At 45.1% G+C, this 14,432-nt stretch overlaps 2 non-coding genes across 2 annotated transcripts; one reads left to right on the forward strand and one right to left on the reverse strand.

Moving 5' to 3' along the window:
- Positions 1–2,266: 2,266 nt before the first annotated feature.
- On the reverse strand, positions 2,267–2,348 carry trnas-gcu (transfer RNA serine (anticodon GCU)). Its single transcript has one exon. It is a non-coding gene; the product is annotated as a tRNA-Ser (tRNA).
- Positions 2,349–2,574: 226 nt separating this feature from the next.
- On the forward strand, positions 2,575–2,646 carry trnaw-cca (transfer RNA tryptophan (anticodon CCA)). The gene has a single exon. It is a non-coding gene; the product is annotated as a tRNA-Trp (tRNA).
- Positions 2,647–14,432: the final 11,786 nt, after the last annotated feature.

Genomic DNA, 14,432 nt, shown 5'->3' on the forward strand with positions numbered 1-14,432 from the left:
GAACCATAAAGGGTGTAAATACGCAGAGGGACCTGGGTGTGCAAGTGCACAGATCCTTGAAGGTGACGTCACAGGTGGAGAAAGTAGTGAAGAAGGCATATGGCATGCTTGCCTTTATAGGACGGGGCATAGAGTATAAAAGTTGGGGTCTGATGTTGCAGTTATATAGAATGTTGGTTCGGCCGCATTTGGAATACTGCGCCGAGTTCTGGTCGCCACACTGCCAGAAGGACGTGGAGGCTTTAGAGAAAGTGCAGAGGAGGTTTTTACCAGGATGCTGCCTGGTATGGAAGGGCTTAGTTATGAGGAGAGATTGGGTAAACTGGGGTTGTTCTCACTGGAAAGACGGAGGATGAGGGGTGACCTAATAGAGGTGTATACAATTATGAAAGGCATAGATAGGGTGAACGGTGGGAAGCTTTTTCCCAGGTCGGTGGTGACGTTCATGAGGGGTCATGGGTTCAAGGTGAGCGGGGGGAGGTTTAACACGGATATCAGAAAGACGTATTTTACACAGAGGGTGGTGGGGGCCTGGAATGCGCTGCCGGGCAAGGTGGTGGAGGCGGACACACTGGAACGTTTAAGACTTATCTAGATAGCCACATGAACGGAGTGGGAATGGAGGGATACAAAAGAATGGTCTCGTTTGGACCAGGGAGCGGCGCGGGCTTGTAGGGCTGAAGGGCCTGTTTCTGTGCTGTATTGTTCTTTGTTCTTTGTTCTTAAATGCTGCCCAGCCAGTGACGCCCAAGCCCCAAAATGAATAAAAACATAATGTTGGCTCTGTCAGCGACGCTGAAAAAAATGCATCGGAAATTCAAAATGAAGAGATCCATCAACTCGTTTACAATCCTCGAGATTGCAAATACGGAATGAATTCAAAACTAATTTTTACAGTTCCCGGAGCTGAGTGTCAGAACAAATCGCTTGTACACGCACAGTTCCATGACAGAATGAGAAAGATCCCAACCCTCACACAGCAGCAGATAATGGAAAACACAGTCTGAATATGACACAGATATAAAGGTAAAGTCAGCATAGTCCCAAATGACCATCCACTGATCCCCACCTCAACAGGGAGGGTCTACTGGTGATGACTTAGTCTCAGGATTACCATACCTCAGCCGAGAGGCAAGGCTGAGAATATCTAAAGTGCTATCTAATAGCTAATCAGCATTTTCTTTGCAGTAAATTGTTATCAGATCCTTGCTTTTGGTTATAAAGCCACGGATACTGTCCGCTTTATTAACGGCACTTCCAACCTGTCCTGCCACCTTCAATGATTTATACAAATGCCCACCCATTTCCCGCGGTTCCTGCGCCTTGTTTTGTAATTATACCCTTTCTTTTATATTGTCTCTTTGTGTTTTTCCCACCAAAAGGAATCACTTCATTCTTCATCTGCCACATGTCCTCCCATTTGACCAACCTGTCTGTGCCCTATGGGAGTTCTACTGAAATTTCTGTAGCTCTTTTCAAAACCACAGGACGTCCCAAAATATTTTAATGACAATGAAGTATTTTTGAAACTATACAATTGCTCAATTTTTGAACTGTTTGTTCAACGACGTCAGAAATTCCCACATGAGAATGGGGAATAAATGCTGCAGCTGCGGCTCTGTGGCGCAAAGAATGACATGTTGGACTTCTCATCATTGTCTGGTGAGATATTCAAAGGTTGTGGGTCAGAATCTCATCGGAGTCGGCTTTTTAGATAAAGTTTGTAGAAATAAGGAACTGGTGTATCAATGTTCTCAGAGAAGTGAAACTGCCGCCTCGAACTTCATAGAATCCCCACAGTGCAGAAGAAGGACATTCGGCCCATCGAGCTGCACCGACAACAATCCGACGCAGGCCGCATCCCCGGAACCCCACATATTTACCGTGCTACAGTCGCACCTCACAATTTAGGGCAATTTAGCATGGCCAATCCAGCTAATCCAGCACGAATTTTAAAGACTGACCTGCCGATTCCGGAAAGACAAAATCTGCCACTCGGGCCGCAAATGAAGCTGGAGTCTACTTTGAGGCTTCAGAAACCACATGTTCTCGTGGTGCCAATCTCCCGCCCAAAGCTAGGGTCCTGATTTGAATCGATTGCCAGATCGAGTTTCTCATTGGATTCGGAATCTGGAATATGGATTTGAGTTGGAATATCCACCCATCAAGATTGTCCAGCTCTGTGTCCAAACTTCATCTTGGTTCCGTGAATCTCAAAACACCAAAGAATCATCAGTTCACACTCAATAAAGAGAAAATGCACCACCGACGAGGATGGGATTCGAACCCACGCGTGCAAAGCACAATGGATTAGCAGTCCATCGCCTTAACCACTCGGCCACCTCGTCATGCAATGGCTACTTTTCTAATCACCTCCTGTGATTTTAACACATGGAACAAAGAACACATTTCTCCTGTAGGATAATTTTGTGTTTCTACCTTCTTGTTAATTTTGGTTCGCTGTTACTCTTTCATTCGATGTAAATCCCGAGCAAGAAAAGAGGGAGTCAATTCCCTGTTTGAGTTTTGAATTCACCGAACATAACCCAGATGTAAAAGAGCAGTAAAAGCTGTGAGCTTGTGGCGCAACGGTAGCGCGTCTGACTCCAGGTCAGAAGGCTGCGTGTTCAAATCACGTCAGGCTCATGGGGAGTGACAGATCTCGAAACTATGGAAGGAGTTACATTTTATGAATGCTTCCGGTTCGCATGCTCAGTACTTTTATATTTGAACAATGTGTCAGGGATGTGATTCGTGCATTGCTTGTAAAGTTAAAGCAAGGTTCACAGTCCCAAGTGTTTCTCGGGGTCATCAAAGGGGATAGATAACTGGTGGTGATTTAACCGAAGGAGTCGCACATCAGGCGAGGAGCAAGGCTGAGAAGCCGGGGCCTCCATGAACAATCTCAATCGATACAAGAATTGATCCCGAGCTTGTAGCTGAAAAAGCTGTCCAGCCAACTGAGGCAAAGAGTAAGGATAACGAGACTGGTAACTTCAGTTATCACAATCTGTTTTCGACCAGGTGGTTGAGAAAATTGGGCAGCAGCCGAATGTTTCATTTGACGTGAGTGAGTGAGAATATGACAGCAAGAGAATGGTTTCAATCCAGCGACCTCTGGGTTATAGGCCCAGCAGGCTTCCGCTATGCTACTCTGCTCCGGAATGTTTTCCGGTTCCTGCCAATTCCTGGTGCGCGGGAGAGAGGAAGCTGTTCATTGCATTTTTATTTCAAACAAGACCCCCGTGTTGGGAAGCTCACCCTGGCTGGACAATGACATGTAACTCTTCTCTCTTTTGTGGAACGGGATCTGCCGTTGACAGATCTTCACTGTGGTTGTGTCAAATTCTTCCCTGTTGTGTAAATATGTGTTCCCGGTTGTGTATATATGATCCGTCTTGAGCAGAAGTTTTCTCTGTTCTGTAAAGGTGTTTCCTGTTGTGTGACATGTTTTCAGTTGTTCTATATGTTGTCTGTGGAAAACAATCGACGGAAATTACAAGGCCACCATTGCAGAGACTTGCTTTCAATTCCAGACTTCGATTGGCTGAATGGCCTCTCCTGTTGCTGTTTTCTATCCATGTTTCTATGTATTAAATCAATGAATTTAAATTTCACCAGCTGCCGCGTTGGGATTTACTCCGTGTCCCCAAAGATTAGTGCGGGTTTCTGGATTACCAGCCCAGCGACATAACCTTTCATCCCTGTAAACAAAAACAGTTCATTTAGATAATGATTAAACCTCTTCCGAGGAGATGAGAATTCCCTCCACAGAATTTAATGAAACCGATCGAAACAAAGCATTTTATTCTCGTTGAGAACATCAATAATTTATCCAGAACAAACAGATATTGTGGAATTGTTCGGAGGTAAAATTATTAGCATGAGTGGGAATTTTATTGACAAAATAACAAGGAAATGTATTGTGAGAAACAGACCTGCAATGTTTGAATAAAAAAGTGGACTTCATATGACGCGAAAAAACTCGGTTCCCAGGAAGTTCCACCAGATTTCGCTTTAAAGCGGCCGCGGCAAGACTCGAACATGGAAACTTCTGATATCATCGTAAGAAATACCAAAGTCAGGCCATGCGGTCAGCTCACGTACGCCTCAGCTGACGTGATCATCATGTGAATAAATAATAGAAATCCTCCAGTGCAGAAGGAGACCATTCGGCCCATCGAGTCTGCACCGACCACAATCCCACCCACGCCCTACCCCCACATATTTACCCGCTAATTCCTCGAACCTACGCATCCCAGGACTCTAAGGGACAATTTTTAACCTGGCCAATCAACCTAACCCGCACATCTTTGGACTGTGGGAGGAAACCGGAGCACACCCACGCAGACACGAGAAGAATGTGCAAATTCCACGCAAACAGTGACTTGAGCCGGGAATCGAACCCGGGACCCTGGCGCTGTGAAGCAGCAGTGCTAACCACTGTGCTACCGTGCCGCCAATATCATGGCAATATTATTTTTCATTCCATTGTAAGGTGATCCACAGATTCCCAGATCCCCGAAAATACAAGGGAAAGCTCCAGCAACGTACGTAATACTTTTCGACGTCGAAAAAGCCTTTTACCCTGTGAGTCGTGAAGAATCGTGGAGCGTCAGGAATGGAGCATGAGTGTATGATTATAAGAGCAGCAAGGCAATGTTGGAGCGGCACAAAACATTGGTGAGGCCACAGTTTAAGTACTGATTGCAGTTCTGGTCTAATCACGATAGGAAGGATAGGATTGTACTGGAGAGGGGACTAATGCAATTCACCCGGATGTTAACTGGAAGGGAGATTTCATAGGCTCGGGTTGTTTTCTTGAGAGCAGAGAAGGCTGAGGGGAGACTTGATTGAGGTGTATAAGATTATGAAGGTTCTGGAGATTTTGGATAGGAAGCAGATGTTCTTCTCAGTTTCAGGATTGATAACAAGGGGCAGCATTTTAAGGTGAGGGGCAGGAAGTTTAGAAGGGATTTGAGGGAAACATTTTTTTTCATCCAATGCTTGGTGAGAGTCTTGGATTGCAATCCCTGGGAAGGTAGTAGAGGCGGGAAAATGTCACTAAGTTTACAAAGCATGTGGATGAACACTTGAAATGTCATAACGTTCAGGACCATGGGCCCAGTGCTGGAGGGTAGGATTGGTGCAGGTTTCATGTAGGATTGTCGGTGCAGATTTGATGAGCTGAGGCGCCTCTTCTGTACTGCATGACTCTCTCGCCATTATCCTCAGACTTGTCTGCTCACTGACATGTGTTACCATCCTCTGCCTACTCCACAATCACATGCAGTCAGTGACGCTCACCAAGTGAAACAACACAAACCCCGTTCAGTGAAGTCTGCAACCAAACAAGATTGTGACATTGCCCCAATTCTCTTTTCCATTTTCCTCACTGCAATACTGCACCTGTCACCCAGCAACTTACTCTGGAGATTACCAAAGGAAGGACAGGACATTGTTCAACCTGCACCCTCTTCATTTGAAAGACACAGTTTCTCTTCAGTCATTGAGTTCTAGGCTGCAGGGAAAGCTTGAGTGGTTGTTAACTCAGAAACATAGCCTCAGCTCACTGAGCGTTCCTTCTGAGAAGCAGATAGGACTTGGTCGGTAACATTCAGAAAACTAAAGATCATTTCCAACATCCCTGATTCAGAAACACACACAGAAACAGCTCCACAAAGAACTAACTGAAGGATTGCAGATTAATAGGAAAAATCAAACCCCTCCCAGCTTCACACAGAACACTGACTGACCATCGGAACACACAGGTCCTTTCAAACATTGTCTGAGCATTGAGTTACAGGTATCTCCTCCTGCCTGTCTGCATTCGCTGATGGAACTTGTTTTTTCAAATAATTGCTGAAATTGCCAACTCGTCTTTCTCATAGGATTAGAAAGATGGGTATATTGAATGGTGCTCTACTATTCACTCCTCAAGCATATCAAACGCTGTGTCCAAACTTCACCTCCTGTGACTGTGTGGCCAAATTCCTCTCCAGCTCGATTTTCAAGTCTCTGTCTCTGTTAGTCATTAGTACTGTGTGAGAGTGTCAGAGACATTCTGATCTTGAGTGAGTGAGCGAGTCTTGAGTGAGGATACATTTTCAGTGGAGCTATAGGTGAATGTTAGATTTATTCCCTTTCTGCCATTTTCTGGTACATTGTGTCTGAGATATATTTCATCAAAATGTTTCATTTCCTCCAGTCTGGTCAATGAAGAATCTCGCTCTGAACCACTCGTCTTCGCACAGCCGCCCATTCCATGTGTCCAGTTGGAAAGCTTTCTGAAGGAACATGCTGTCTGACAGAGCGCCGACGATAATCCTCCACTGTCTGATCTAAAGCTACAACAGGAGCTGCTCCTTTCATCTGTGATAAACGTGTTGGTCTTTACGTTCAGTGGTGTAGATTCACATCATCCTTCTTTCGAGCTGTCTGTCACAAAGATTCTGGAAAATCTATTGAGCAGGTACCCGCTGATGTAAATGTCCAGTTTGCAATCTGCCCGAGGAGTGAGCAGACAACATTTTGGAACGATTTGAATTTTCTGCTGAATGGTTGTTCTGAGATTGTCATGAATTTATTTCTGTGAAGTTGCTCTGATGGGAAAGTGGGGAGTGATTGGAGTTGCCTTTAACAGAATGAAGCTCGGGCCGGCAGTTCACTTTTCAGAGAACATTGAAAAACCTGTTCCTACTTTTTCAAACTTTGTGTAAAGGAAGACCTGCTGGGATTCGAACACACAGCCTTTGAATCTCTTATCAGACAACAATTCGAAGTTCAACATGCCAGCCGTTGCACCTTAGAGCCACACCTCCAGCATTTATTTCACATCCCATTTCCCATATGGGAATTTCTGACATTGTTGAACAAACAGTTCAAAAGTTCAGCAATTGGACAGTGACGACATTTCAAAATACCTTACTGTCAGTAAAATGGTTTGTGAGGTCCTCTGGTTGTGAAAAGAGCTACAGAAATTCCAGTAGAACTCGTGGAAGATTGTATGTCAGAGTGTGTGGGGAAGTTGGTGGAATGGGAGAACATGTGGCATTTGAAGAATGAAGTGATTCATTTTGGTGGGAACAACAGGAAAACAAAGATGAAAATGGAATTCAAAACAGGTTGTGTGGAGAGTGTATATGCATTACCAAGTGTGTCACGGTGGTCGACTGGTCTAAGGCGCTGTAATCAGGTCGCAGTTTTCTCTGGAGGCGTGCGTTCAAATCCCTTTCCTGAGATTATCTGTTTTTACCCTTGACGAGACACCATCCAACCTACGAACTCTTTCACTTGGATGCCCAAGGGCAGCAGATGGAGTAAAACAACGGCCATCTGCAAGTTCTACTTCAAGCCCACCCTGACCAGGAAATATCTCCCGTTTCTGTGGCTGGCTCGCAGTCCTGGAATTCCTTCCCGAACAGCAAACTGTATGTCCATACATTACATGGATTGCACTGGCTCAAGAGTAAGCCGACCACCAAATTATTGGTTATATTCCAAATTAATTGCCTTTACATCAAACGATTGTATCTTTCAGTCTTTCCGCGGTGTTTTATTTGCAATGTGTGGAAACAAGTTGGATGTGATGTTGAAGTGTTTCACATCAGTTCATTCATAACAACCCCAGAGCTGCTGTGATGGAAATGGAATTTACTGACAGAAACTACATTTCCAACATTTCACATCTGGCTGCGGAGTCAGGACCTGTGTGAAAGCCAACCTTCTTTCAGATTTTTGAAGGGTGTTAACAGCTGTTTTGGTAAAGCATTTCCTGATAAGGTGGCTGAGTGGTTAAGACAATGGACTACTGGTCCATTGTGCTCTGCACGAGTCTCCTTGAATCTCATCCTTGTCAGTAAGACGTTCCCTATTGAGGGCGAACCAATGATTTGCTTTGGAATTCACGAATGAAATTTCGAGTCGGATTTGGATGGTGAGGAGTTCAGCACTATTCCATGTTTTCGTATTCCTAACCGCAGGAGAAATTCGAGCTGATGATCGATTCAAATCAGGACACCAGCTTTGGGCAGGAGTTTGCCACCATGAAAACATATGGTTTCAGAAGCTTCAAAGCAGACGCCAGCTTCATTTGCGGCCCTCGTGACAGATTCTATTTTTCCAGAATCGGCAGATCAGCCAATAAATGAAGAAAAAATGATTTCATAAAACCAGAAGACTTGGGAACAGATGACTGTTCAGCCCGCCGAATCTGCTCCACCTTCGTGAGATCATGATAGATCCGATATGATCAAAATATCTGTCTACCTCAGCTTTAAGCATGCTTACTGACCCAGCCTCTACAGCTTCCTGTGGTAAAAATTCAACAGGTTCGCAAATGTCTGAGAGAAGAAATTGCTAAATGCCTATTTTTTAACTGGGCAGCGCCTTTATGTGAGATTATGCCATCTGGTCCTCGACTCTTCCATATGGAGAAACAAACTCTCTGCATCGACCCTGTCAAACACCCTCGGAATCCTATGGCCTATCCCTCTCTTGTCCCTCCTACAGCCCCAATACACAGTCTGACAGTTTGCCTCCCCTATATCCTCACTCTGTTGGAATGCATAGCAATCTTTCCTTGTTCTCTCTCTGCAACTAATAACTACTGAACTCTATCCTCCCCACCTGAAGTCTACAGGCTCACACTGAAGCTTGGTGTCACTCAGTTCCTAATTTATAATTTATATCCCGTTCTCTGCTCTTTATTCCCTGTCTGTTTCCGTTGAACTCGGTGAGTTTTGACCATTTGATTTGATTTGATTTATTATTGTCTCATGTATTGAGATACAGTGAAAAGTATTGTTTCTTGCACGCTACACAGATAAAGTATACAATTCATAGAGTACATAGGGGAGAAGGAAAGGGGAGGGTGCAGAATATACTGTTACAGTCATAGCTAGGGTACAGGGAAAGATCAAGCTAATAAACGGTCTGTCCACTCAAAAGCCCGATGACAGCAGGGAAAACGCTATTCTTGAGCCCAGGGAGAGGTCTGTCATGATCTGCCGCAATGGAACAGCAGGCTCGAAGGATCAGAAGTAGGCAAATTCAACTCTAAATCCCATGTTGCTGTGAAGTCAGCTGGTAAGTTTAGTTAGTACCTTTTTCCGAAATGAAAAACGTGGAAGATTGTATGTCGGTGTGTGTGGTGATGCTGTCCGCTTTGCTGAGGAACTGTGGATGGAATTAATGGATGGGAGGCTATTTTACGTGATGCACTGGCCTACGTTCGCAACCCTTCGTTGTTTTTTGTGATCTTCGTCAGAGCAGAAGCCATAGCAAGCTGAGATGCATCGAGAAAGGGTGTTTTCTATGGTGCATAGGTAAAAACTGGTGAGAGTCGCAGCGGACATGCGAAATTTCCGAAGAATTCTGATAAAGTAGAGGTGTTGGTGGGCTTTCTGAGCAATAGCATCAGCATGTAGTGAGCAGGACAGGTTGTTGCTGACCTGAACACCTAGAAATTTGAAGCACTCGACCATTTCCACTTCATCACAGTTGATGTAGACGGAGGCATGTCCTCCACTCTGCTTGCTGAAGTGGATGACTATCTCCTCCGTTTGACTATCCATTTCACAGATTAGATTTCACTCTAAATACCGTTAACCCATTCACTCTGTGCTCACTGACAAACGCTGACTCGTGGTTAAGCAATGCCTGCATTTTAAAATTCTTACCCGTGTTTCCAAGTCCCTCAATTGCCTCAGTTCTTTCAACCTTTTTCTCATTTCCAGCCCAACACCCCACTGAGATATCTGAACTCCTCCAGTTTTGGCCTTCTGAGCATCCCTGATTCGATTCACTCCATCAGTGATGGCCGTGCTTCCAGTTTTTTGGGACTCAGCTCCAGAATTCCTTCTCTAAACCTCACTGCCTCGATCATGCTTTCCTCCTCTTCCATTTCTATCGCGTTTCCTCCATTTATTTCCTCTCTTCTTTCCCCCAAGTTCGACTTCGCTCACGCTCTGACTTTCACCAATCCTGTTGTTGCTTTTACAGCCAAAAGAGAATTATGGTTGTCCAATGGTAATTCTCATAACGGTTCCGCTTTAAGAATTATTTACCCGTCTCCAGCTATCTGATTTCTCAGAGGCTTCGGCCACAGATCGCAACATGCAGATCCCGGTATGACGCATGACGCTGGTTTGGGAGAGACGCTGCTGGAGTCGAACAACAGCGCCGCAATCCGATTGGTTTGTGTGTTACAGCGGCGTTCTTCAATTGGCTCAAATCGATGTCAATCGTACTGTGGGCGGGTGTTGAGCGGAGCAGGTCGCTCTGCTCCCGGCCGTTATGAAGCGTCATTTCCATTGTTCGCGCACATTTCAGACAGACTGAGCTCACCGATTGGATGATCAGGATCAATCAGCGCAAAAGCGTTTACAAGAATGTCTCAATTTCTGATTGGTTTCGTTCGCTGTCGGTGACAGGTCGGCTTCTGTGATTGGACAGAGGACGGGATTACTCTGGGCCCATCAGGCACCTGGCGACAATGTCTGGATCCTGAGTCAGCAGTGGAACTCCAGATGCGCGAAGGGTTTTGGCAGCGGAGATCCCGTTCCGCCTGGCTGCAAAACCGCAGCTGAGTGTTTCCAATGGCAGCTTCCTGTGTAAACATGTCACGCTGCAGTTGCCCAGTCTAAGCAGTGGCGGCGCTGCAAACCTCGTAGAGTCAGACCAATCAGCACAGAGACTGGGATCTTCCTGTGCTATGTGTGTGGGTCTCAGTGCCACACCGGGTTAGAGCATTTCACATTGCAGAGGCCAAGGAGACAAACTGGGATATTCCTGTCCTGTGCTTTGGGGGTGAAACTTGGTTTCTCTGAATGGATCTCTCTCACTGTTTGGTTCTAATTACAGCCTCTCTCTCTCTTACAGTCAGTCTGGGTGTTTCAGACTGGGCAGAATGGCCTGATCTCACCCGAGATGATGATGATTCTGAACTCCACCCTTCTCTACACTCGCTCACTGAGGCACAGCCGTTCCTTCTTCATTCGTTTCCTCAGGTTGTCAGGTACATTAACATCTTCATCTGCTGTGAACAGTGACCTGACAGTGGAAATATATTGGAGCATGATGGTGCAGCCAACCATGTCAAAGGTGTGGACAGGTGGAGAGGGATGACGAGGGTTGCCCAGCTGGGTAAGACTGCACTCGCCTCGTCCTATTCTTATCTTTCTCGTCAGAAGCACAATATCACCAGCAATGGTTTATCTTTTCCCTCCTGTGTTGTTACCTTCCGAATCCCCCAAGGATCTATCCTTGGCTCCCTCTTTTTTCTACACCTTACCCCTCAGTGACACTTTCTGAAGAACAGTGCTCGTTTTCACATGTATGCCGACAACACCCAGTTCATGCTCACCATTACCACTCAGAACCAATCCCTCTTAATAAATTATTAGACTGTTTATCCGACATCCTGTACTAGATAAGCGGAGAATTCCCCATTAAATATCTGGAAGACCAAAGCTCCCACCACAAATTCCATTCCCAGTCAATGATTCCATCTCTCTCCCTGGTCCCTGGCACATCATCACACTCGGAATTTAGATTCTGACCACATATCTGTTTCAGCACAAACATCACCTATTTCCAGCTGTGTAACTTCACACGTTGTTGATAATGCCTGAACTCACCTGTACATGAAACCCTCATCCATGCTTTTGTTACCTCTGGACTTGCTGATTCAAATACACTCCTCCTGCCCAGCAGATTTCCTTCCCTAAAGGGCATTAGTAAACCACATGGGGTTTTATGACAAATCGAGAATTAATTCCAGATTTGTCTTGAATTAAAATTTCACCAACTGCCCTTTTGAACCCAAGTCCCCATTACCCAGGATCTCTGGATTACTTGTCCACGATGCCACTGCCTCTCCCAAACAATGTCAGGAATGGGATTTGAACCCTCGCCTTTTCCATTGCCCTCATGAAAATATCGAGCAATTTCATTAAATATGATTCACCTTTCGTAATTACGTAGGGCTTTTCCTGATGTTGAACTGATTGGATTGATTCTTACAACCTTTTCTGAAGTGGTGTGTTTTCCATTTGCAGTTCTTCAGTCCTCCGGCACCATTCATATAACGAGCTGGGTGAGAAAAAAATTACCCATTCCCTCTGCAATTTCCACCCTTATTTCCCTCAGTATCCATGGATCCTTCTCTTCCAGTAACAAGAACACAGCAATTAAGAACAGACACTGACCTCATGGCACATTGACTCTGTTCCACCATTCAATTCGAGCAAGAGTTATTTTGTTTATTTTTTACCAGACAGTGAAAAACACAGTGACAGTATTAAAAACAAGAACAGCAACAACAACATCAGACAATACATAGATAGAAAACACTCTATGTTTCTGACAAGTGTTCTAAAAGTCACGACACTTTTCAGCATTCACAAAAAATCAGGAAAAGCATATCAACAATTCTATGCGGGGAAAAAAACTGTGACTATTAACTGTGAATCAATTTTCTGTAGTTTAGACTGACGCCCACACAAAATACTTTATCTATGGATAATTAACTTTTCAAGCTTGTGTAGTAAGGCCATGTATCATAGAATCACAGAATACGACAGTGTAGAAGAGGCCCTGGCCTGCACACCTAATACCGCTTGCCAGGACTCGGCCCATAGCATTGAATGTTATGGTGTGCCAAATACTCATCCAAGTATCTTCTAAAGGATATGAGGCACCCGTCCTCTACCACTTTCCCAGGCAGCACATTCCTGACCGTCACCTCCTCTGAGTAAAATCGTTTTTCCTCAAATCCCCCCTAAACGTCGCACCACCCACTTTTAACTTTTGTCCCCTCGTAGCTGACCCTTCAACTAAGGGGGCTAGCTGCTTCTTATTCACCCTGTCCATGCCCCTCATAATCTTGATCACATCAATCAAGTCGCTCTCAGTCTTCTAGGCTCCAACGAAAACAAGCCAAGTCTATCCAAGATGTCTTCATGAATTAAATGTTCCGCCCCAGGCAGCATCCTGGTAAATCTCCTGTGCACATCCTGCAGTGCGTTCACGTCCTTCCTATAATGTGGCGACCAGAACTGCACACAGTATTCTAGCTGTGGCCTCACCAAAGCTCTATACAACTCCATCCTGACCCCTCTGTATTTCAATCTATACCCCGATTGATAAAGGCGAGTGTGCCATATGCCTTTTCCACCATCCTCTTAACCTGCCTTTCCGCCTGCAGAGATCTATGGACAAACACGCGAAGGTCCCTTTGTTCTTCAGAACTTCCCAGTGTCAGACCTTTCATGTCAAATTAAAATATATCAATTTATAAACTTGAACTGAACCATGAATCAGCCTTCTCTAAAGATTGCAATCCAATAACTCTTAAATCCCTCATAAAGTAGTCCTGCATGCCTTCCATTTTTCTGGTAACACATCTTCGCACTCTCTCCATTAGCTGTATTTTTCTTTGAAAGTGTGGATTCCAAACTGTGGGTGCAGACTCCGGATGTGGGCGTACCAACTGCTTGTAGAGTTTCAGATCTTCGCTTTCACCTCCATTTTATTCCTTGATTCTCTGAGAAACCAAAGTTTGTCTATTTCAGCCTTAACTGTCAGACAATCCTTACCATGCAGATGGAGGCCATTTGGCCCATCGAGTCTGCACCGATTCTCTGACACAGCATCTCACCCAGAACCTATCCTGGTAACCCCACATATTTATCCTGCTAATACCGCTAACCAATATAGTTGGGACACCAAGGGGCAATTTAGCATGGTCAATCCACCGAAATGCAAACAAGGGGAGGACGTGGAAACACCACACAATCACCGAAGGTGGAATTGAACCTGGGTCCCTGACACTTTGGTACAGTGTGTGTGTGGGATTTACTACTCGCTGATATCGTGAGAGTGTGGGATTTACTCACTCTCTGTTAGTGTGTGAAGGTGACGATCATTCTGTATCTAACAGTCTCGGGCACTATGTGGCTGATGGAGTCATTCTGCCTCTGGTTGTGTTGGAGACTCATTGTGTGTTTGCAAGTTAGTGGGGGCTGAGAGTGAGTGCGGGATTCATTCTCTCCCTGGAATGGTATGCCAGTTTGGGATTAATGTTTTAACTGTCATTCTCGGCCACTCCATGAGGGGGCTGGGTTTATTCTTTACCTTTCAATCTCTGCAACTCTCTGTGGGAACCATCCTCTAATTGTCAGTCTCTGGCAGTGCAAATCAGTGTGTATTCTTTGGCTATCAGAGAACAAATAAAATTACAGCATCGGAACAGGCCCTTCGGCCCTCCAAGCCTGCACCGACCATGCTGCCTATCTGAACTAAAACCCCCTTTCAGTCTGGGGCACCGAGTGTGCTCTCTGCTCAATTTGATATTGGAATTCAACATGTATCCGTCAGCTAATCGCAATGAATGGGAATGTGGGAATCATTCTCAAAATCTGAGCATCTTT

The sequence above is a fragment of the Mustelus asterias genome, unplaced genomic scaffold (assembly GCF_964213995.1).
Source record: "Mustelus asterias unplaced genomic scaffold, sMusAst1.hap1.1 HAP1_SCAFFOLD_35, whole genome shotgun sequence".
Taxonomy (NCBI): Eukaryota; Metazoa; Chordata; class Chondrichthyes; order Carcharhiniformes; family Triakidae; genus Mustelus; species Mustelus asterias.